The following is a 25,881-nucleotide window of genomic DNA, read 5'->3' as shown; positions in this document are numbered from 1 at the left end:
TTTTGTCCTTTTTAATGTTTCTAACCTCAGTTGTCTTCACTTGTAGGACCAGTATCTCAGTTTATCTGGAGCCACATTTTTATTATATTCGTTTCTTGGGTTTAAATATGTTATTCATCATAATGCCCATTTGCAGTCAGTTATGAATGTGGTAATTTTGGATTTTCTCACTTTCTAGACTCTGAATTTTTAAGACACACAGTGGATTTAACAGCTTTACAGGGAACCTAAGTAAACTCAGCCCCGTTAAATGGTCCTGTTAATTATAAGCTACATCCTGATTTCAGGTGTGTTTTAAAAATGTTAAGTGTATCTTAAAATAAGGAAACTTGACAGATGGGCGGTGATTTGGCAGGTACGCATTAAGTCGTTAAATGTATCGAGGGCCCTAGTTTCGTGCACCGTACAACACTCATAATGGATTTTGATTATGTCCTTGGTAGTTAGTGACTTAAAGAAGGCAGGACTGTGGGCTTTTTCCTTTTCGAATTTAAAATACATATCCTATCTTTTGGGTGTTAACAGAGGCCATTCTTAAGTTGAAGAGAATAAAACAATTGTTATCTTTCATGGTTGTGTTATCATTTGTAGATAAGTTAATGGCTTCCTGTGCAAATAATTGTGGATCAGTATACCTAAGATTTGGGTTCTCTTTAAAGACCAAGAAAACACGTTTATCTATAGAATCCCTCTTCAGGGTCATTAGACAAACTTCAAAGTGTTAATGCTCATGAAAAGAAACCCTATTTTGAGTTTTTTATATGAGTAACAATTTTGGCATAAAACAGCCACATCACGGTATATCATTTATGGCTTTTTTAAAAAGTTAGTGGAGTGTATACATTCATAAATAGTCACACTTCCAGAGAGAGAGTAGCGGGTCTTTTGAGCAGCCGTTAGGTGGAGGGACCCGGGCCACCCTGGTTTATCCAGCAGCAGCTGTGATGACAGTGTAGCATCTAATGGCCTGTTATGTGATTAACTTGGCTCACTTGGTCCCTTTTCTTGGTTTATCAAGAAATTCCTCCTGCCCTCTCCTGTGACCACCCATTCTTCATGAGAGTACAGGCCCTGCCCCTGGACGAGAGAACAGATCTTCCTGTCCTTGGTTTTGTTTAAATTCTTGCTTTCAAATCAGAATTTAGATAAAAATCCCTTGTTTCATCATTTTTAGTTAGCCTCCCGTGTTTGGAGCCCTACATTTATCTCATTTTGAAACATTCTCTTTGTTAGATGTTAGATGCCTCTGAATAAGAATTGACTTATTCTCCTCTAAATGGATGTATTGTTTTAAAAATCTAAATCGATTGGAAGAGGATGAAATCAAATATAAAAACCTCATTCCTCAAGTGCAGCCACCACTGAGAGTTGCTATATCCATGTTGGTTGTCACCAGCTTATTTCTTTTCTAAAGCATTTATTGAACCTCTGCTCTGCAAATTGAGGATATTAGCATCCTTCATTCATCTCTTGTCCCTTGTGACTAAGGTGACAAACGAGTCCTGGTTTACTCAGGACTTTCCCAGAGATAGCCCTGAAAGTCCCACGTCTGGGAACCCCCTCGGTCCCAGGAGAGTTGGCCCCTACCTATAACCTCCCAGTGTGTTAGACTGTAGTTTTTATAGTATCGTGGTTTAATACTGTTGTACTTATTACAGCGTTAACTGAGAATGTTTGATTTGTCCATGGATTATTTCTAAAAATCGAAAGCCAATATGCAAATATTATCACTATGGAGCCAAGTAATATAATTAGATGCATAGAGAAAGATTCCCATCCTGGATCACTGAATTTTGCTGCTTAAAGGAGATTTTTACAACGGCTTCATTTCTTTATAGACACCTTACTTTTTTTTTTTGCTTTTTTCTCTCTCTCTCTTTTTTTTTATTGATGTTTTAATAGTTTATAACATTGTGAAATTTTGGATTGTACATTTTTGTTTGTCCATCACCATATATATGTCTCCCTTCACTCCTTGTGTCCACCCCCTACCCCCATTGCCCCTGGTAACCACAATACAGTTTTCTCTGTCCATGTGTTGGTTTATATTCCACATATGAGTGAGATCATACAGTGTTTGTCTTTCTCTTTCTGGCTTATTTCACTTAACATAATACCCTCCAGGCCCATCCCTGTTGTTGCAAATGGGACGATTTTTTCTTTTTTTATGGCTGAGTAGTATTCCATGGTATATATATACCACATCTTCTTGATCCAGTCATCAGTCGAGGGACACTTAGGTTGCTTCCACTTCTTGGCTATGGTGAATAATGCTGCAATGAACGTAGGGGTGCATAAGCCTCTTTGGATTGTTGATTTCAGGTTCGTTGGATAGATTCCCAGTAGTGGGATAGCTGAATCATAGGGTATTTCTATTTTTAATTCTTTGAGAAATCTCCATACTGTTTTCCATAGAGGCTGCACCAGTTTGCATTCCCACCAGCTGTGTATGAGGGTTCCTGTTTCTCCACATCCTCTCCAACATTTGTTGTTTTTTGTCTTGGTGATTATAGCCATTCTAACGGGCATGAGGTGATATCTTAGTGTTGTTTTCATTTGCATTTCCCTGTGGAGTGATGTTGAACATCTTTTCATGTGCCTATTGGCCATCTGTATATCTTCTTTGGAGAAGTGTCTGTTCATTTCCTCTGCCCATTTTTTGATCAGGTTGTTTGGTTTTTTGTTGTTCAGTTGTGTGAGTTCTTTATATATTATGGAGATTAACCCTTTGTCAGATATATGTTTTGTAAATATTTTCTCCCAGCTGGTGGGTTGTCTGTTCATCTTGATTCTGGTTTCTTTTGTCTTGTAGAAGCTCTTTATTCTGATAAAGTCCCACTTGCTTGTTTTTTCTTTAGTTTCCCTAGTCTGGGTGGGCATGATAGACACCCTACTTTTGCGTTATATTTGGCTCCTACCATACTTTGCATTCTCTTCCTTAGATTCCTGTTCTCATTTGGCAGAATAGTCCCTCTGAGTAACTTTTTATATATAATATGCATGGATGGTAAGCTCTGTTACTGCATGTTTGAAAATGTCTGATTTTGCCTTCACACTTGATTGATAATTTCAGTCTAGATTCAAAATGATAGTTCAGCTTTGCAGGCATTGCCCCATGATACATACAATCTAGTGTAGCCAATAAGTCTGGTGCTAGACCAATTATTATTATTTTTTAATGTATTTTTTTTTGGGTGGGGGGCAGGGAAGATTAGGCCTGAGCTAACATCTGTCGCCAATCCTCCTCTTTTTGCTGAAGAAGATTGGCCCTGGGCTAATATCCGTGCCCATCTTCCTCTACTTTATATGTGGGACGCCTGCCACAGCATGGCTTATTTTAGCGGTATGTAGGTCCATGCCCGGGATCCAAACCTGCGAACCCTGGGCCACTGAAGCGGTGCTCGTGAACTTAACCACTATGCCACTGGGCTGGCCCTGCTAGACCAAGTCTTATAACAGTTGATTGTGTGTGCATGTACGTGTGTGTCTATCTCTCTACCTCTTTGAAGCTTTCAGGAATTTTTACTTTATCCTTAGTTCTGATATTTCATCAGTGATCTTTTTTTTCATCAATCCTTTTTTTGGCTTTTATGATCTGAAGTCTTCTCTAGCTCAAGATGTTTCTCCCCACTAATACTTACATGCTCTTCACCTAGAACGCCAATAGATGGATTTTGGACCTTTTGAAATTGATTCTCCATGGCTTTCACATTTTCTTTCTCTTTGTTTTTTGCTATATGTTCTGGAGATTTCTTGGCTTAAATTTTGCAGCCTACTGGATGAGTCTTTTGTCATATAACTTCTATTACTTAGTTCATTGAGTTTTCTGTTTTGGCACTTCTTTGTTTAATACTCTAAGAACTTTCCCATTCTTATTCTTTTTTCCATGAAATGAATGTGAATATCTATGAATATTATTGCAGCTCTTAAGAAAGTATTGTTCTTGGGCCGGCCCGTGGCTTAGCGGTTAAGTGCGCGCTCCACTACTGGCGGCCCGGGTTCAGATCCGGGGCGCGCACCGATGCACCGCTTCTCCCGCCATGCTGAGGCCGCGTCCCACATACAGCAACTAGAAGGATGTGCAACTACGACGTACAACTATCTACCGGGGCTTTGGGGAAAAAAGAAAAAAAAAGAAAGTATTGTTCTTGACAGTGATGATCTTGGATTGCTCAGGATTTTTCTTTTCCAGCATCAAACAATTTTCTAATTTGTTATTTTTAGATAGCATGTATTACTGTTTTCCACCAAAACTCCAGCTCCAATTAAGTTGCCTGTCTTGGTTCCTTGGAACAGTTTAGGCTTTTTCTACTTTCCTAAGCTCTCCCTCTGTTTTTGAATGTCTTTCCTTCCATCTCCAAACTCTTCCCTAAAAGCTAGTCTGATTGCCCTCCCCCAACCCCATTTACACAGAAGGTTCTGGGACCCCCCCCCCAGCCGGAAGCAGTTCCCCCCTTCTCTTAACATTTATTGACCCTTGCTTGAAACTTTCTTGTCATTGCTCCTCCCACTTTCTTGCTGAGGGTCACCACAGCTAGAGTAGGATTCCTGAAATGAAGGCAAATAAGACTGTCAAGAGAACAAAAATTCCCAGGCCTGGGAGAGAGAGGATGGAGAGTTCTCGTGAGCAGGGAGAGGCTGCCCCTGCAGGTACCTCTTGTGTAAAAATGGCCAATCGGTGGTGAGGAACTTATATTTCTACCTCTTATCTAGAAACTTAATTGGACTGAAACTTAATTTTTCAGATTATTTTATATTCCACGGTTCTTTAAGTAACAATTAGTCAATAGATGACCAAAATAGAAACTATTAAAATTCTCTTTATATAGCAGGGAATAGAATTATATAACCTGCACGCATTCCTGAAATTTCTTTGTGGTTTGGCTGCAGTAAATTACTACTTTACATACAGCTTTTAAAATATATTTAGACTTAAGTTTAAAGAGTGAGAACCACTTGTGTAAACATCATTGAATACCATTCTTTTAATGAATAGGGTAATGTTATTTATATTCTTTCTTCACTTCCTTTGGAAAGCCCACTTCTTTTGGGAAGGCTTTAACTTACATTGTACTACCCCTGAAACGTGAAAGGAATTCACTTTAGTATATTTTAACTCAGCCACAAAATTCTCACTATTGCTACTGAGAAGTACTTGGCCCACATCTCTGGATATGATGTTTTTCAATCGGACTCTGTCCTAAAACAGCAAATGACAATACACAGATCCCTAAAGTAGTGAATAGGTATGTTTAGGGGATCAGAACAACCCTTATTTTATTTATGCTTTGATAGAGAAAATCCTCTTTCTCTTTTTTTGAAAAACAGTTTTGCAATTAAGTAGTTCAATGAAGTGATGAGCATGGCAGGAACCGATGACAAAGGGCTTCCTAGGCTGGGCTGAGGAGTCTGGTTCATCCAAACAGCAACGGGGGGACCTTTTGAAGGATTGAGGCAAAGATGTCACATGATCATATTTGTCATAGAGATGACAGGATGGAAGTAGGATTGGAGGCTGACCAGAGGGGAGGTCGTGGTGTAATCCGTGTCAGAAATTAATGAAGCCATGGCCCAAGGCAGTCAACATGGTTCCTGTCCAATTCTAAATTTTTGTTCTGTATTAATTGTGCTGCCATTAGACTAACTTACTGGTTATTTTATAAAGACTTAGCCCTTTTTGAGCTGGGAGGGACCTTGGAGGTTCTTACACAACGTGTCATTTTACAATTGGCAAAAGCTAAGTCCTAAAGAAGTGAAGTGATGGCTCCAAGTCAGACAACTCATTACCAGTGGAGCCTGGGCTTGGACCCAAGTCTCCTGATTCCACAGCCAAAGCTTTGCCTGATGCTACTCGCCTGTCCTACCTGCTCTCTGCTAGGCACATGTGCGGGCCAGCGTCCCACCCAGGGATCTGTCACTGGTGGTTGATGACACCAAGTGTGATATTGACAGTTACTATGTTTCTCTAGTCAGCTCATGCTCAACTCTTCCAAATGACTTAATTCTGATTTTCCTTACTCTTCCCAAGTGCACATTCTTGCTCATCACATTCAGAAGATGACCGTGTCTCTTATTCCCAGACAAGGTAGAAATCACCTGGGAACACACTGGGTTACTGCCTCGCATCAAATCTAATACTTGTTATCTGCCTGCCCCTTGTTATGACAGCACAAGTGTCCTGGCCTTATGTAATGCTGGGTCCTGGGCCCTGGGTCCCAGTTCCTCCTGTCTTTTGGTACTTTTGATGATTTTTCCCCGTTCCAGTATTGTCAACCCCTTCTTCTCTAGAAGATCTGTCTTGTCAACATTTATATATCATCTGGACTTTTCCATTTAAACTTCTGCTTCGAATACCTATCCAGTGAGCGCATTTCACTCAGTTATTCGTTTAATAATTATTTGTCAGCAGTCACCACGTGCTAAGCATTGGGCCTGCTGTCGTGCACGAAAGAAATGGGGTCTTGTGTAGTCTAATGGGGGAAACAGATGCTAAACAAATGTCTGTACTTGCTGAGCACTTAGATTGGAAAGTGCAGTTCTAACTAATTTTATGGCAGTAGGTACTCTATTTCAGATTTTTTAGGTATTCTATTTCAGTTTCATAGTGAAATTTGTGGCAGTGTGTTCTCTCTAGCATATCTGTGCACTGCTAGATTCCCACCCCTGGTTCTGGGTTTAATATCACGTGACCCAATGCCCATGTTATTATAGACTGTTGTAACTTGTATATACCCAAGTATCTAGGCTAAAAATGCGCATAAGGGGAATCTGAAGAAATATTAATGTGCTCATGATGTTAGAAACTAGAAACCACATTGAATAATTAAATAAGTTTAATTCTTAAACCATAATTAAGTAAAATTAATTATTCAGTAAATAAACCCTATTTAATATAATCTAAACTTGTAAGATAGATTGAAGAAAATCCTAATGGTTTTCTGTGAAGGAAACCAAAACCATTAGGCAGAAAAGATGCTCTGTTAAGGTCAGACTTCTGGAAATATTTTTGAAATGGTATTCATATTAAGTTAGAACCTTTTTAAATCAGCAAAATCACTGGGTAAGTACACACTACATATGCTAATGACACGTTTAATAAAAAGAAAATTCATTTTCTCAAGGACGGATTTAAAACAACAAGGTTTCTTTGCATATGTCAATGATCACCCTCCAATTTTCCTCATAGGCTACATAATTCAATTTTAGCATTTCCTCTCTTTTTAGAAGTAAAAACAGACCACATTAGCAAAACCAAATATTTCCAGGAAGTACTAGTTGCTGTAATGGTGAGGTACAGAGAGATGAAAAAATCACTGTCTAGTAGGAACTGAAAAATGTTTTATTGGAAGTCTGCCCTCCATATTCATTTTCCGTTTTTTTACCCCTGAACCTGAAAGCTTGCTGAAATATCCTCAAGATGGATGTTAAATAAAAACTCTGTGATATATTTGGTAGTTCATTTTACAAACACTGATATGTCAAAGCCTGTTTTTCTTGACTGATGTGGAAAGGTTAAAAAAAAAAGACCTTTAGGAAAAGGAAATTACCTTTCTAAATATAACATTCTAAAGTGATGTAACAGTTTTTTCCATATGTTGCCTGAATAAAAGTAGTGTTTTTACAGAAGCCTGGTTTTAAAAAAAAAATAAGTACTTCCCTATTAAATAAACAGGCAAGCACAAATTCAGGTTTCTAAAGCTATCTCCCCAAATATTAGATTATTAAATAACTAGAATAAGAAACACGATATCTTATGTTTCCCTTTACTAAAATCTCTTTTACTGCTGAGACATTCCAACTTTGAAAACCACTACCATTGGAATTCTCTGTTCACTTTAGGGAATTTCACTATGTTAATTAACATTGTCCATTTTCACTGCTTGCTAACACATCTGAATTGCTTAAATTTATTGATCTAGGTTGGAAGAAGCTCTTGGACTCTAATCTAGAAAGATGTTGCTTATAAAATTTTTCTGCTTAGGAATATTCATCCATTTCTGTGAGTTCCTCCATTTTATTGAGTGCAGAGTCTGCCAAAACCTTATTAACGTTCATAGTCATCTCCCTTCTCTTTATTGATGTCTGGACTTGAGGATCTTTGGAAAGTCTTGCCTTACCATAATATTCTTTCACTCGGGTGCTATCAAGCCCCAAATTTTGTGTTTGTTTTTTTGTGTGAGGAAGATCAGCCCTGAACTACCATCTGATGCTAATCCTCCTCCTTTTTTTTTTTTTTTTTTTGCTGAGGAAGACTGGCCCTGGGCTAACATCCGTGCCCGTCTTCCTCTACTTTATATGGGACGCCGCCACGGCATGGCTCCACAAGCAGTGCGTCTGTGCGCGCCCGAGATCCGAACCGGCAAACCCCGAGTCGCTGCAGCAGAGCACACGCACTTAACCGCTTGGGTCACCGGGCTGGCCCCAAGCCCCAAATTTTGATATTAGAATTGTATTGTTTTTATGTTTTCAAGAGCACACTGTATAGCTGCAGCTGTCTCTGGGCATTGTTGCTAGCTAAATCTGTGCCCCCCGACCCCTCGCCTGGCTGGAAGTTCCATGAGGGTAAGGACTGCGTCTGTCCTAGTCATTGTTGGGTCCTCGGCACCTGTGCCTGGTGCATCGTTGATGCTCTGAGGCTGGATGCATTCCAGGCATTTTAGGAGTAGCACAGGTTGCGTGTGTGATAGGAAAGTGAGTTAGGAAGGTGTTAATAACTGTAGTATAGCCCTTGCAATATAGCAGCCATCCAGTCTGCTCGCTGGTGTGCCTCATTTCAAAGCCTGCTGTCTGGGGCAGAGGCTACATATTTTTCTTTGTAATCCTAGTGACTGTAACAGCGCTTGAATGAAGGTCATTCATCAAGAAATATTCACTACTTCACATTTTTGCCCAGTGTCATCGCCAGCATTGAAAAATAAAGGAAAATGGTGCTGGAATCCCCAGTTCTATTTGGCCAGATTTTCTTATTAAGAGGCCCACTTTTCTATAAAAATGAAAGAGAGGGACATGGAGGAGAATATGTGGAAGGAGTCACTGCTGGAACCCCAAGTCTCTGATCATTAGAATTAGTGATTCAAGTAATTATGCCAACTGTTAGTCTCTTTAAAAAACTAAGCAAGAAATGGCAACATCTAAGGTAGGGGCCATCAAAATCTGATAAGCAGAATTTTTGTTGTCTATCTGCTTTTGATTTCCTTTTTAAAAAACTCACAGCCAACTTACCATGAAATATAGCCCAGATTTGGGAAGCATGTGGTATCAGCATAACACATCTTAATAATGTACGTAGAACTTTAATCAATTCTCCCTAGTATTGATATGTGATCTTGTGGGACCCGGGAATTGGTTAAAAAACTCACTTTGTAACCCCGTGTCTGCCGTAGTGCCTGGCACATATCAGGTACTCACTACATAATTTAATCAAATTGTGGGTAAAACTAGTATAGTGTATTTACTTACTGGTTAGGAAATCAATAAATATTAGCTATTGAAAGATTTGTACTCCTTCTCCATAGTCTTCACTTCCAAATTCTAGGGTTTGGTTTTTTTCAGTGGTTGAGACCCACTGGGTTTCTTTCGACACAGAAACTGGCCAATTAGAGATGTCAAATTAGAAATTGAAATTGACTTGAGTTTGCAAGGAAAGCTATAGAGTGTCTGTCTTTGGAGGTCTCTATGAAAAGAGAAATGTGTGTCCGTAGATAATGGATCTTAAGTACTTGTTGAATGAATAAATAAAAACCAATTCTGAGGTTTTAAATAATGACCTACATGAATGAAAAATTCATGTGATTGTTTAACATTCTTATTCTAAAGTGTTTGATCATTTTAATTCTCCCCCCACTCTTCCTACCTTTGTCAACCAGTTTCTATTGTGGATTCTGTTGTTAGTGGGTTTTCTTGCTTATATTGAACAATTAAATGTACATATAGCATTCCAGAACCAAAACTTGGTTCTATGAAAGGACTAATACAATAAACTTCTGAAAAGAAAGAGCTAGGAAAAGAGAGTGTTCTTTATACACTTCTTATTTTTGCAACTTTTCCATATATTTCCATATATAATTTTTTTTAAGTTAATATCCTTCTAGAAGAAAGATACTTTTTAAAAAGATATCTTCTTAGGCCAGCCCCGGCGGCCTAGTGGTTAAGTTCAGTGCTCTCCACTTAAGTGGTCCAGGTTCGGTTCCTGGGCGTGGGCCTACACCACTCATCTATCAATTGCCATGCTGTGACGGTGGCTCACATACAAAAAATAGAGGAGAATTGGCAACACACGTTAGCTCAGGGCTAATCTTCCTCAGCAAAAAAAGGAAGACTGGCAACAGATGTTAGCTCAGGGCAGATCTTCCTCAGTAAAAATAAATAAAAGGTATCTTCTCCAGTAATAGTAAAAATAGTGTTCCTAGAAATATATCTAATGAAAGATGTAGAAAATGGAATAATTTATGTAAAAAATGGAATAATTTAACTTTATTGGAAGATATTTTTGAAAGACCTAAATAAATGGAGGGGGGATAATATATTCATAGGTAATCTCATTATTTTAAAGATGTCAGTTCTCCCAGATATAGAGCTAAAGAGGTCCCAATCAAAATCCAACATGTTTTTAGTGGAACTTAGGTTGACTCTAAAATTTATACAAAGATCCAGAAATAGCCAAAAGAATCCTGAAGAAGGATCAAGTAGAAGGATTTAGAGATGTTATTTATATTGTATAAAGGCATAGTAATTTAGACAATGTGATTTTGGCAGTAGAGGTAAGCAATTAGACCAGTAAAACAGTAGTTCTGAAACATGCCCCCATTTATAAAGAAACCTGATATGTGACAGAGCTGAACTGCAAATCAGTGGAAAGAATAAATTAATAAATGATACTGGGGTAATTGGTTATCTTTATGGAAAAGTGAAAATGGATCCCTGCCTCACAGCATACAAAGTAATCAATTTCAAATGGATCAAGGACTTAAATGTGAACTACACAATTATAAAGCTTTTAAAAGATATATAAAATATCTTCATGTCCTTGGGGTAGGAAAAGAATTTATTTATTTATTTTTTTAAATAATTTTATTTATTTATTTATTTATTCCCCCAAAGCCCCGGTGTATAGTTGTATGTCACAGCTGCACATCCTTCCAGTTGCTGTATGTGGGACGTGGCCTCAGCATGGCCAGAGAAGCGGTGCACGCCTGGGATCTGAACCCCGGGCCGCCAGCAGCAGAGCGCGCGCACTTAACCACTAAGCCACGGAGCCGGCCCCGGAAAGAATTTATTAAACAAGACAAAAAAGTCATTAAACCGTAAAGAGACATAAATAATTGCATCATATTTAAGAACTTCTGTTTGTGTAGAGAGAGACTGAAGATAAACCATAATCCATAACAGACATATGGATTTATATACTGAGGAATATATAAAGAACACCCACAAAGTCATAAGAAAAAGATAATTCAGTAGAAGAGTGGGCAAAATGTATGAACAAGTTTTTCACGGGGAAGGAAACATGAATGGCCAACACACATATGAAAACCTGCTCAATCTCATTAGTAATTAGGAAAATGCAATTTAAACCACAAAGATACCATTTCTCACCCATCAGAATAGCTATAATTAAAATTTTTTAGTATCAGGTTGGCTATAATATGGAACAAAGCGAACTCTCATATACTGTGGGTGGAGTGTAAATTGGTACAATTACTCTTGAAAAAAATTTGGCATTACCCAGTAAAGTTCAACATGTGTATGATGAACAACCCAGCAGGTCCAGTTCAGGTAAATACAATGTAGAAACATGAATACAGAGGCCTTGTACAACATAGCTTGTAATAGGGGGAAAAATGGAAATAGTCTAAAAGTCCAACATTAGAGCATGTAAATACACCACAAAGTATTCAGTGAAATGCAATGAAATACTGTCCATCAGGGGAAACCATTGCACTATATAGTTAGCAAAGCAACATGGAGGAATCTAACAAACATAGTATTGAGTGGGAGAAAGCAAGTCACACTGGAGCATGTATAAGTCTATTTTATGGTTCAAAAACACACAACATTTATCAGAATGGGATTCTTGCACGTTGGCCCATTTTCAGGCCTCACCTGTTTGCAGGATGACTGCAGCAGCTCTGGCCTCTAAATCCTCTTTTCCATATCTAGTAGGAGCAGGAAAGGGTCTGTTTCCCCAGTAATTTTAATAAAATACCCCAAATTAGGTCTCATTGGCCCTGATTGGTCTGGCTTAGGCCACGTGCCTATCCAGGAACCAATCACAGTGATCAGGGGGATGAAACATGATGAATGACTTAGCCTAATTAATATCATCAGAGCAGCGGGCTAGGAGTAGGACACGAAAGAGGAAAATGCTGATATGGTTGCCAGAAGGAGGGTAGATGGTTGTTGGATTTCTGAAACGAGGGAGGATAATATTCCGCCTGCTTTCACCTTCCAATTTGAGAAGGTTTGCATTACACTAGCTCTTGTTACTCGCTTCTGATCTATGAAGGACACAGTGAGGCAGCTCAAAACGGGCAGGTAGAAACGAGAAAAGGGTTTTTATGTTGCATGGACCTAAAGTCACAAGTTACTTTGCACCCCCAGATCAGAATGGACAGACGTGGAGTGACCCTCCGGGTGTGGGGCAGAAGCAGGTCTTGAGTCCACGTAAGAGATTCCTTTTGGATGTACGTGATCAAATTGTGTATCCCCTCAAAAATACTCAAATACTTTCTAGATACTTCGGGAGGAACATTGAGAGATTTGCTCCTCTTTGGCGTTATTACTATTGACTACGTTATAGTCTACACTGGTCTGAGGTTCTGTGATTTCTGGTGTGGATTTCCACCCCGCTTTGCTTCTTTTATGAAGTTCATGTGTTTTACCCAAGAAATAAAGATAACAGATTTCACGTTTATGAACAAATCTTTGGGGCTGCTGTATCTCAAATGGTTGATGTTTTAGGGAAAATGGTTATGCTTTTGGTGTTTGCACAGTCACTATCATAAGTTGAGTGTTGTTTATTTCAGATATGACTTTAAATAATTCCTTGTTTAAACCAGCCAAACTCAGACCATTAAAAGCTGCTTTACCTAGTCACTGGGTATTGTGGTCTTCCAAAGCTAACAGGCGTTTTATTTTTGTCCTACATAGAAAGAGCAAAATTGATCTCTTTTGTGGGTAATTTTCATTAACATTCATTCTTGAAGAACTAGAATTGATCACATAGTTATTGTCAGGGACACATAACTTTTAGTTTCTTTCCTCACTCTGTTGTCTAAAATGAAAGGGAAGCTTATTTTAGACACTGTAGCTAAAAGGGCATGGTGACGTATTGGACTTGTGTCTCTTTTTTATAAAACCAACCCTGACATTTTATTTATTTTTATTCTCAAACTCACATTCGTTGTGTTTTGCCTATATAACTTATTTTAAACATCACCTTGCATGTACTCCAGACTATCAAATAAGTTTAGCGTTGTTCTTTGGCCAAAAGCAATAAAACGTGACCGATTTTGATTCGGTGAAGTGCAATCAGCATTTTCTCTTCATAAATATAACATTGATGGCTATTTATAACATCTCCCCAGCCTTCAAAAGTGTAATGAAGTATTTAGGGTTTTTTAAACATCAAAGTTCTATTTGTAGTTGATGCCTTGAGTATGTATATTAGTGGATTTTTGCACTTAAGGCCGGATAATCAAATATTCTTAATGTGTTTTTTTCTAAAAATCCTGTCTTGAATTTATAGAACAGCCTCTGGGGTCCTCAAGCATTCACCCATAAATAAGCATCACTGATTCTAAAAGCTTCTTCCTATTCTCATATTCCTATAATGATAGGTCACCTTCTACAGAACAAAAATATAAATTCATTAGTTTACCTAATATTGAATTTCCTGGCTAGATGATGCTTTTGTTCCTTTTCTGAAGAAGTACATTTGTACTTATCATTTCTCCTGAGGAAAGCAGTGTTCTAAAGATTTCCTTAAATGTTTTTTACATAGATTCTTTACTATAAATATAGTTTTTCTGAATATGATCTATTTGCAGACCATCTCTGTTGTCATTTGTTTGTGACTGGTCATTTCTGCCGTTGCTTTTTACGTCCTGTGTTTCAGATCATCTTATGGTGCCTTTACTATTTCCAATAGGGGTTTTTAGATATTTCTTTTGCATTTTCTGTGTATTCAACCTTGTCACCTGCTGATGATGGTATTTGGTCTGTTCATTGCCTTTTACTATTGCATTCTGGGCATCTTTTATTTTATTCCTGACTTTTTCATTAAAATGTTGTCTGTTGGTTTCAGATCTTTGTAAAAATCATGGTAAATGATCTTTCTATTTCTAGCTTACTAAGAGGTGCTGAGTTCATCATATGCCGTCTTGACATCTTTGAAAATAAGAATATGTGTGGATCTCTTGTGACCTATTGATGGAGCAAAATAGATCCATTTATATAGTATTTTTGGGATAAGCCCAATTTATAGTTGTGCCATTATTTTAGTATCCTAGAAATTGAGTTTTCTGAGTACTTTATTTAGTATCCTTCTATCTTATTTAAGTCAAACAAGCCTCTTACTTTTTTTCTCTCCTTGTGTCTGGTCAGATTTGGTTGTCAGGCTTGGGCTAGCTTTGTCAAACCAACTGGGGAACCTCATTTGTTCTAAACCCTGAAAGCTTCTTATATAGTTTGGGAATTATCTAATCCTCAAAGTCAACCATATTTGTTAGTTTTTCAGCTTCGATATTTTTGGTTCAGTTTTTTGTTGTTTTTTTTTTGAGGAGGACTAGCCCTGAGCTAACATCCGACGCCAATCTTCCCCTTTTTTCTTGAGGAAGATTGGCCCTGGGCTAACATCCGTGCCTGTCTTCCTCTACTTTATATGGGACGCCGCCACAGCATGGCTTAGCAAGTGGTGCATCGGTGTGTGCCCGGGATCCGAACCTGCAAACCCCGGGCCACCGCAGCGGAGCGTGTGCACTTAACCGCTGTGCCACTGGCCGGCCCTTTGGTTCAGTTTTTTTTTTTTTTTCTGTGAGGAAGATCAGCCCTGAGCTAACATCCATGCCAATCCTTCTCTTTTTGCTGAGGAAGACTGGCCCTGAGCTAACATCCACTGCCAATCCTCCTCCTTTTTGTTTTCCCCAAAGCCCCAGTAGATAGTTGTATGTCATAGTTGCTCATCCTTCTAGTTGCTGTATGTGGGACGCAGCCTCAGCATGGCCGGACAAGCGGTGCGTCAGTGCGCGCCCGGGATCCGAACCCGGGCAGCCAGTAGCGGAGCGCGCGCACTTAACTGCTAAGCCACAGGGCGGCCCCCTTGGTTCAGTTTTAATAATTAAATGCTACCTTAGAAAACTTTCCGTTGAGATGTTCAAATTGATTCACAAGGATGTTTTTATATGGCACTCTTCGATTTTTAATCCTCTCCAAGTCTGTGATCTATTCCTCTAATAGTTCTAGTTTCGTGTTGGATTTTAAGACTAGATTTCCCTGAAATCTGTCTATGAGATATTTCATTCTGTAATGAAACATTGACTGCTTTTTAAATAATCTAAATCACAAATTCCTGCTTTTACTTTTATTTCTGCCTTTCCTGTATTATATTTATTGCTGTTTTCAAACTTGACTAAATTTAAATGTGTAGTTCGTATCTTTGTTCTCTCCAATTTAAAAAAAAACAAAAACCAGTTTCTAGTGTCACAAGTAAAACTACATTTTTTTACTCCTCATATACAAAATGAAATTAACTCGCTTTTACTGTCTACCCCCACTCATTTCCCCATTTTTCATAACATGATCTAGAATTTCAGACTTAGATGGAACTAGTTAGTGTAGTAAAGTTTTTTTATTAGATATTTTTTCAAAAGTTTTGAAAGTTCGCAGTCTATTTGGACTGGTTTTAGAAAAATTAACATACTTTATCCTTCATTTACCTGCTTTTTATGCTCTCTACCAGCTACTATGTGACTACTTTTCACTCTTAACTTTTTATTTTGATTCGTCCCTTATCAACTGGAATATTTTCAAGTGACTTTTTTTCATGAAGATAAATTTCTAGGCACATTTATTTGTCCTTTTAAACTCTACAAACATTGAAATGTCTGTGATTCTTTCTTTTCATAAATAGTGACCAGCAGAACAGCAACCCCAAATTTTATCAGATGTAAGCATCTCCCCCATGAACTTCTACCCCCGACCCCAATGACTTTGGAAAGATAGAAACTGAGAGGAATGATGGGATACAACCGTGGAGAGGAACTCAGGGATAGAGTAGCCAGGGCCTTAGAAAGTTGTTCCTATCCTGTGGAGGACTTGTGTTTCAGAGATAGGGATACACTATGGTTGAGACTGAGTGAATTCATCCATTCTCCTTCTGTTCCTCGGGTTCATCTCTCCTTTGGCTAGGAGAAATTCTTCCTGGCTTCTGGCAAGTCACTGAACTTAGTTTTTAGTGCTAGCGAAGGTTCAAGTCTGGAATTTTCTGAGTATTGGACAGCGTTTCAGAGATTGGACATCAGTAACTTTCTAACACCACACCCTGTTTGTTTTTTTTGTTTTTTAATTAAATTGTTATGATTATTGCCATATGTCTGTTATAGACCAGTATCCTAGATGTGGCATTTCCCTGGAAAAATTCTGGCCTTTTTTTGCATCCAATCTTTCTTTTGTCACTTAAAATTAACCCTGATATCTCATTCATGTTGCACTAAAATCATTCTGGAACAGTAATATTTGAGGAAAAAGCAATTTATTTTTTGTGTTTCTGCTACAGGTAAAGACTGGAAGTGAAGAAGTGGCCGGAGGTGAAGAAGTTAGGAGTTTGTGGGTGAAGACATCGGAAAAACTTCAGCTATAAAAGTGAGCTGTTTCATTTTTTTCGCCACTTGAGTATGAAACTTGTTAAAAGATTAATATATTCATAATTTAGGTTTGTTAGGTTGTTTTTGTATAAGTACCCTCTGTAGGCAAAATTTTTCTTGCTGTTAACTATTTTGTAAGATAAGATGACAAATATTGTAACCAAAGGATGAAATGCAAAAGAAAATGCATACTTCAAAATACATACGTGAGGAATAAAAATGGACCCCAGGAGAATAAACCATAGCGTGACCCAATAGGGAGTCGTTTTTTCTCGTTGGCCTTCCACTGTTGATGAGTCAGTCTTCTAGGTAATCTGTTAAATGCTTTTCATTGGCCAGAAAAGTTTTTCTTGTCCTTTTCACCTTTGTCTTCAAGACTTAAAATCTCAGTCCAATTTTGTGGTGAGAGTTCTTGAAAAACCACAATGAATGATAAAAGGCAAAGGAAGGAAGGAGATAGGCCTTTTTTTTTTTTTTAATCTAGGCAATTATTTTATTCTGCTTCTTTCCTGAGTACTTTACTTTATCATACTCTGACCACATTGTAAGCTATTTGTTAAGATCTGAAACGTTGAACTAACATTGCTCAATTACATATCAAATACTCACTAGAATGGTAGGAATAGATGAAGAAACCCAGTCTGGTAAGCATAGCATTATCATTTTTTACTCATAAGTTTATATTTTCAGTTTTATGCCAGGTTTTTTTTTTTTTTTTTACCAAACAGTAAAATAAAAACAAAATTAAAAGCGTACATGCAACAATGGGTTAGAGTTTTGTTGCCTTTAACTAGCAAAATAATACTGCTGTATTGGAGTCATAAATATTTGATACACCACATTATTCTTCTTGAAGTACTAGAATTATTAGAAAGACAAATGGTATTTTAATGGAGTAAAGATAACTTTGGTTATGTCAGAGTTCAGAGTTCATCGGTGTTTTGTTAACTGGTAAAACAGTGGTTTTCTTACTGCAGATCTTCATTACTGGCAAGAAAGTCCCAGTTCTTTTGCCTGACTTGTGACTAGAATGCTGAATAGCTTAAAAATCGGGAGTTTGTGCCCCAGAGCTGACTTACCCATTGGGCACGGTGCCCAAGAGCTCATGATATTTGTACTGGCCCATGAAAATGTTTTAATTTTCATTTCTTTCAAAAGCAGGAAAAAAAATGAATATAATAATAATGAACATATAATAATGAACCCAGCCTGGATTATGTTTTTCTTTATACCAACATGGTCATAAAATACAATTTTTAGGGGTTTTTTTGGTGAGGAAGATTGGCCCTGAGCTAACATCTGTTGCCAATCTTCCTCTTTTTTTGCTTGAGGAAGATTAGCCCTAAGCTAACATCTGTGCCAGTCTTCCTCTATTGTGTATGTGGGTCGCCACCACAACACGGCTTGATGAGTGGTATAGATCTGCACCCAGGAACCGAACCCGCGAACCCAGGCCACCAAGGCAGGGCGCACCAAACTTAACCACTATGCCACGGAGTTGCCCCCCAACTTTTAGTATTTTTTAAGGAGGAAGGGGACAAAGTGCCCAGGACCCACAAAAGTCATCATGTAGCCCTGCCTGGGTCACAGTCAGGCACACTTTACATATGTGACAGATTCAATCATTTGAATGCTGTTTTCCTTTTTGTGAAGAATAGTAATTATTTCTTTTTTAGAAATGATTATCTTCTCTGTAAATGAGTTCATAGACTTGTCTGCTCATCAGAGAGACACATGGTTCTATCTACAAAGAAAGAAATGACGTATTGTTAGGTTAGATAGCTGTGGTTATTCCTTCTCTTTTTCTAGAATAAAATAAATATTTTTTTCCCTTGAGAGACCCATTGATATTCTGTTTGCTTGGTAATATGATGCAGAAAATAAGGGAAGGGAAGGAAAGTCTCAACTCAGGATTCTTTGGTCCCATTTTGGACAAGCATTTTTGCCCAAGGGTGTGTGTTCCGTGGGAACAGTGGCTGACCCCACCTCCTCGCTGCTGTGGGAGTCTAGAATTTTGGTTCTTCCATAGTTGCTGATCTGTATTACTGAGTACATGACATTTTCAGTTACTGTGACTGATCTGGTTTCATTTGTTTCTGAAGCCATGATCTAGTTTTGGAGAAAATAGTTTTGTTAGTCTTTGACTACAGTGACTATATAAATTCTGCACAGAATATCTTCTGAAAGTCACTTGTTGATTTAAAGTAAGTGAGTTGCATGTCTGAAGATCTTCTTTTTCAAACTAGGTACCCATTCAAATATAAACTCCCTGAGTTCCAGGATCTTTGAATGTTTTGTTTGTTGCTATATACTCTAGAAAAAGCCAGACATCTGAGAGAGGCTCAAATGTTTGCTGAAAGAATGAATGAGCTAATTTCCTCCTTTGGAAAAGTCGTTTCCCCCCTCCGAATGTCAAGGCTCCAGGCCTCTGGTTTGAGGTGATAACCGTGGAGACCAGCCACTGGAAGAGCCTTGTCCCTAGTGCCTGGAGGGGTGACCCTGTGCTGCTCAGTCCCCATCTCAAGACGCAGCTTACCCTTTCATAAAACAGACAATTGGGCTAGAAGGAACCTTTTTACTCTTCTAGAACTTCTTGAAACAACAATAGAAAAGGTATTCTGATGGCCTCCTCCACCTTGGCTGTCCCCTCGGGCTCCCCTTACCCCATCGCTGGTCTCAGGCAGGTCAAGGCCACCCCCAAGGTCCCTCTTCCCAGTGTCCCTGCAAGGAAAAGTACTCCTGTCTTTCCAAAACAATTAATTTTAAATGTAAGTGTGTGTTATTAAATTTGTAAGCACCCCCCCCCCAACACACACACACACCCAATAGTCATGTTATACCTCTGAAGTGTTCTGAAATTATTTGGGATATGTACGTAAACTGCTGAACCTCTGGTTCTCAGACTAGCAAGTGTCTGGTTATGTGTACAAAAGTATATAGTACATCAGTATCAAATAGTAATCCACCAGTCGGTTACCCACACACTGCATGTGAGAGCTGTCTTCTCTAGGGAGGCAAGCCAGTATATGCCACTGGGCACCACTTAATCAAATGAAGCTAGGAAAGTGAGAGAATTCTAGAGAGAAGTGCCCTCCTTTCCAGCTATTGAAGATGGAAGTCTCGGGTGTAAACAGAAGGAATCAACTGATCTTAATTAGTAATACCTGATTAGGTGCTCCTGATTCTTGAAAAATCAGAAGAGTATAGGCCTATTTTGCATGGTTTGTTGACCCTAGAGGAACTAGAATGCATTAGTTTTCTGTTGGTATGACACGTGTGTTTGTGTGTGTGTGTGAGTTATTCAGCTTTGAGATTACATTTTGAAGTAGCACTGAAAAAATAGATGCATATAGGCACACTCATATATACCTAATTTTTTCTCTGAATATACTTGCCCCTACGTTGTATTCTGAGTGCCTTCTTGTCTAGGGTTTCCCCTGCCCCCGTTCTTGGATGAAAGTGTGTCAGGGGAGAAGCTGCCACTGGGATTGCACAGTGTAGAGCTACCCGAGGAGAAGAAAGATGCCAACTGACTGTTCCAAGGCACCCACCAGCACTGGGGTGCTCAGAGCACCCTGAGCTCTACTGTTTTTGTTGTCAGTTTCCAAGCCCTTTACACTGTCCAGTGGGGGAACAAGATAATGGGGTGCTTTTGGTGAGGATGCCAAAGATTAGAAATGGTATGTTGTCCCTCTGAGATTTGCCATTACTAAGCACGGCTGTAACGGTGCCTTGTGGCCCTACTGTGTGGTCCTGCTGTTCTCTGGAGGGTGAGCATCACTCTAGTCTCTTCCGCCCCCATCTGAGGACTCTTCCTGCCCTTTCATGAGCATTTCAGGAGGCCCACACTGAGCCCATCCCTGGTCAATAGCTGCTTCTCGAAAGTGTGTAGTCTTGAAGCTGAAGGCTTTGTGGGCTTGGAATATCGTGGTTCATTACCCCTAAGACTTACAAACAATGCGAAGAAGACGTGCTCAGGGAGGAATCAACAGTGTACATTCCCTCACTTGTCCTGTAAGTGACCTTGCCACTGTGTTCCCAGGGCCCTGTAAGTGTCTTTTTTAGGCCTGATAGAATTGTTGGAAGGGGGCCGGCCCTGTGGCTTGGTGGTTAAGTGCGCGCGCTGCGATGCTGGCGGCCCGGGTTCGGATCCCGGGTGCGCATCGAGGCACCACTTCTCCGTTCATCCTGAGGCCGAGTCCCACATGCAGCAACTAGAAGGATGTGCAGCTATGACACACAACTATCCACTGGGGCTTTGGGGGGAAAAAATAAAATAAATAAAATCTTTAAAAAAAGAATTGTTGGAAGGTAGCTAATAGAATTATCAGAGGCTACAGCATAAATGATTCACATCATGATTAAATAACTTGTCATACTGAGCTAGACATTGCTAATAATATAACGATCTGGCGGGGTTCTTGGCGCAGTGCTAGAAGACTGTGGGATCTTTAAAAGGCCATTGGGTTGCCTTCCTTCAGCCTCTCCCGTTGCAGAAATCTCAATCCTCTCTCAACATGGCGGTGTCATGAAAATGATTTTTTAAAGTGTATCATCGAAGATGAAAGGTGTTATGATAACTAAATGTAGTGGTTACAAAAATATAGCACAAAAGTATGGCATTCAGAAGGATGTTCAGATTTGAGTACCTAAGTACTGGGCACCTCTCCTCTATCAAAAAGTATCTCCTACTAAAGAGTTCTGGAGACTGGTTGCACCACAATGTGAATGTGCTTAATACTACTGAACTGTATACTTAAAAATGGTTAAGATGGTAATTTTGTGTTAAGCATATTTTACCAAATTAAAAATTTTAAAAATAGATCTCCTCGAAGTTTGCCTAAGCTGGTGGAGAGAGGAGACACCCTTTTGGGGGCAAAGGAGGAAGACTTCCTCATTGTAGATCCTTCATTATAGCTGGGGAAGGGTCTGAGGGAGTCCCCAGCCATTCTTGAGAGAAAAAGGATATAAGTTAAAAAAAAAAAAAGTTCTTCTCTTCTCAAGGGGTGACCTCTGGAATGAGGAACTGGTTCCCATTCCCGGCATTGAGCTGTAGGCCAGTCTTGGGACAGTATGTCCTCAGTTATGCGCAATTATGGTAATAGGTTTCTGTCAAAAGCAAGGAGGGGGGTGGGCTTCATGATCAAATAAGTTTGGGATTTAAGCAAAGTTAATGAGTTCCTTTTCCGCACAGTCTGTACCATGCTACCCTGAACTCATCTTCAACAGGGAGGTGTCACAGGCATGGTTTCCCAAATTTATTGAAGCAGGGAATATCTCCTCTTTCTCCACAGCCCCCTTGCCCCGCCTTCTAGTTTCTTAACCTATCACTATGTTGATCTCTGGAGGGTAGTTTGGTAAATGCAGATTTAAGGTCAAGTATGGGAAAGAGGAGTTAACCAGCGCAAAGACAGAAATCGGTTACAGGAAGAAATATAAATGAACTGAAACCATATTGTGACCTTCCCTGTAGGAGGAGCCAGGAGAGAGGGCATTTGCAACGCACAGCCCTATACAGTAGCTCCACGGCTCCATCTGGATAAGCAGGAATGGAGCCAGCCCTCGAGTTTGCTAGGTAGGGAGTCCCTCACCTTTTCTCTGCCCTCAGTCTGACCTGAACGTTCCATGCATCAAAATTCTGGGGCATCTTGAAGCATTTAGCTAAGCCACTGGCTCAAGGATCAGCAAAGGATGACATTCAGTTGTCTGAAATTCTAATGTAGAAGAAAGTTTCCTTAGACCTTTTGCTGTTAAATGGCCTCCAATCTAATAACATTTGGTAGATTCTGATGGACTCCTTGTGCAACACATTATTGGAAGAGAAGTAGCAGAAAATTACTTAGCGTAAGTTGTTATTGATACATTGTTACAAGTGATCTATTTCAGGATGACCATTTTATAAATGAGTGCCTATTTTGTATAAAGCACTGAGCATTGTGAGGGATGCAAAGGCAGGAACACAAGGCTTCTGCCCTTGGAGAGCTAATATAGTGAGTCAGAGAAGGTAAAATGTGTCTATAAATAACCATTCTGCAAAGCAGTATGTGATAAAAAGTGAGATCAGAAATTTAGACTACCAAAGGGGTCAGAAATGTGTTCTGAAGAGATGCACTTCACATATAAATTGTTCACTTGCGAACGTTACGTGTCTTTGAAAATAATGCTTATTTTCTGTTGGCTGGATACAAAGTTATCGATTAAATCAAAATCATTTAATTGTTCTTCAAATCATCAATATCCTTACTTAACTTTTTCTTTATTTGCCTTTTGGAGCTCTCGTTGTGTTAGTGGATTGTCAATTTTTTCTTTTAGTTCTATCAGTTTTTCCTTTACATGTTTCAAAGCTATGTTTTAGATACATGAAAGTTAACAAGTGAATAATTTGTTATATCGCTCTGTGCAAGGTAATTGTTGTATTTTAGAAACCAGACAGAGTATCGTATCCCCATGAAGTATGGGGTCACAGAGAAATTTTGAAAGTTTCATGTTTTTAACATCTGCAGCTAATGATGAACCTGGAATAGACCTGCCAGGGGCTTGCCCAGGGACCATCTAATAGGCGTGGAAAGGCCATCACATAAAATGTCCAAAGAACCAGGTGCGCTAAGTGGTGCAAGTCTGCTTTCAGCAGCTGTAAATAATGAATCCAGTGTCTGGAAGAGACAATTAGTTGTAATATTTGAGAAACTTGTAGAAGCATTGGACCAGATGCACTAAGCTTAAGAAGTCAGTAAAATAGAGTTACCCACTGCAGCTTTAGGTAATCAAGGCCTGCATTGACATTGACTGAATAAAGCCAACATCACCTCCCCCTCTGTCTTGGTCCCTTTCTTCCTGTCTCATTCCAGATCCCAACCCTCGAGATTTCAGTTGCATTTTCCAAGATCCGCATACTTTTAGAAATCTGTGTTTTATTGCCTTACGGCATCATGCCTTTTCTATGCCATAAGGAAAGCCTGTTCTGGAGGGAGATTACATTTGTGATAAAGACTTTTTAGAGTTAAGTAGGGTATTAAAGCAATCATTGTGTTTTAAAATTGAAAGACGCGGAGTTGCAATTGATCTTAAGTCCTGTATTAAGCAGAGTATTTTCTTTTAATATTCTTTGTCTTAAAAAATGTGGGGTCTGGTTTCTTAAAATGTTGTAACTTCATATATATTCCTTTGATTTCTAAAGCATAGTCATGCAAAGAAAAACAAGAGTCAAGCAATTTCACAAGTCCCCATAAATGGAATATTATAGCAACCAGGCTCTTAGACAAATGATTGCCAACTCATTTTCCTCTGGTTTCTCCCTTTTTCTAAGCCCTCTGTCTCATTTTTAACACTTTTCTGGGTGTTTTCAATTGGAGATCTTTCAGTCACTTCTAAGGTCCCTTATTCTTAAAACTGCTGCTACCTTCTAACTCTTGTTTGAGGAAATGGAGATATTTTTGTGCAGGCTTATCATTTCAAATGCACATTTGACATCTCTCTCCCTTCTTCTTCCCCACCCCTACGCCCAATATCTAATTTGTCACCAAATCGCACTAAATTTACCTCACCATCTGTCTCATCCCTTCTTTTCCTTTTCCATGGCCTTCATAAAAGGGAAAAAATGAACATCTGTGCATTTTCCACAAGCTACACACTATATACTTTTTCTTATTTAATTCTTTTAGCCTTGTGCGGTTATTATCCTGAATTGGACTTTACAGGTTAGGAGACTGAAGCCCTCAGAAATTTACGTCATTGCCCAAAGTCACACAACTAGTAATTTTTGAAACACGCTGAGTTATAAATACCCAAGTGCAACTCTGAGTCCAGTGTCGTCTTTACTGCCGTGAGATGTGAAATGCTGCCAGTGGCCCAGCCGTGCCGTGTGCCTCCGTGTTACCACATCAGGGCAGAAGGACCGATTCTCTTTCTCTCTGAGTTTTCTGAACTCCTAAACCTCCAGGTCATTCTGCCCACCAGCCCAGTCCACCCAAAGAGCTGGGTTAATTATGTCAGGTGTCTGGTCTAAAAGTTACAGTGACATGTTGTTGCTTGCTCCATAAGCTCCAACCTATTTTTTTTTTCATCTTTAAGTCAGCTATTCTAGAAAAGTGTATTTTGTGCTGCCCAGAACTCTCTCCACTCCTTGGAGTCGGTGGGAGAGAAAGGCAGTGGGCTCTGGGGTCAGCTGGACCTGGGCATGCGCCCCTGTTCACCTCCTTCCCAAGAGGCCATGGGCAAGGATTTTGCCGTCCTGCTCTCTAAAATCATGCCAATAAACTCGCTTCGGTGTACTTGTGGGTCTAGAGAGTGCTAGTACAGTGCCAACTGTAGCAAGAGCCTGTAGCGAGAGCCTGGCCCCTGGCAGGCTCTCAGATGGAGCCAGAAGGCAGTAACCCTGTTATGCAGACCTTATCTGTCCTTTTAAACTCGGTTCAGATTCCTGCTCCTTTTTAAATTGCTCCACCCCGATTTTATCTGCCCCCTCTTCGCAGTTGCTGTATCAGTTAACCTCTGAACAATTCATTTAGCAATTTTAATTATGTAGTGCCTCTTGACACTGCTTTGTGATCTTAAAAATCCTTCTCGAAATGCCTTCTTGAGTGCTGCTAATTCCTGCTCTAATGCACTAAAGTAATTCAAAGGCGGGACTAGGTCTTATCCATTGTTCCTAGCCTGGTGCCTTCTACATAACTATTCACAAGCTTTTTTGATTCAAAATTAAGAAATTTCGCATACATTCATAGGAAATCAATAAGCTGAGTTGGTTGGGTTTTTTTTTTTTTTTTTTGATGAGAAAGATTGGCCCTGATCTAACGTGTTGCCAATCTTCCTCTTTTTGCTTGAGGAAGATTGTCGCTGAGCTAACATCTGTGCCCATCTTCCTCTACTTTATATATGGGACGCTGCCACAGCATGGCTTGATGTGTGGTGTGTAGGTCCGCGCCTGGGATCCGAACCAGCGAACCCCAAGCCATTGAAGCAGAGTGCACAAACTTAACCGTTACACCATCGGGCCGGCCCAGCTGAGTTGGTTTTAAGT

General features: G+C 39.4%; 1 protein-coding gene across 2 annotated transcripts in view; it reads left to right on the top strand.

Annotated features, from left to right (window-relative positions):
- The window catches only part of PLEKHG1 (pleckstrin homology and RhoGEF domain containing G1), a 231,650-nt gene that overhangs the window by 44,170 nt on the left and 161,599 nt on the right, over positions 1–25,881 (top strand). For both annotated transcript variants that reach the window (XM_087425136.1, XM_087425139.1), the window contains exon 2: positions 16,775–16,860. The gene's annotated coding sequence lies outside the window, so the exon portion shown is untranslated. The remainder of the gene's footprint in view (positions 1–16,774; positions 16,861–25,881) is intronic.

This window comes from Ceratotherium simum, chromosome 38, assembly GCF_057802395.1.
Source record: "Ceratotherium simum simum isolate JZ-2026a chromosome 38, ASM5780239v1, whole genome shotgun sequence".
Lineage (NCBI taxonomy): Eukaryota > Metazoa > Chordata > Mammalia > Perissodactyla > Rhinocerotidae > Ceratotherium > Ceratotherium simum.
Note: the sequence above shows the minus strand (reverse complement) of the source record. Positions and strands in the feature narration are given on the sequence as shown.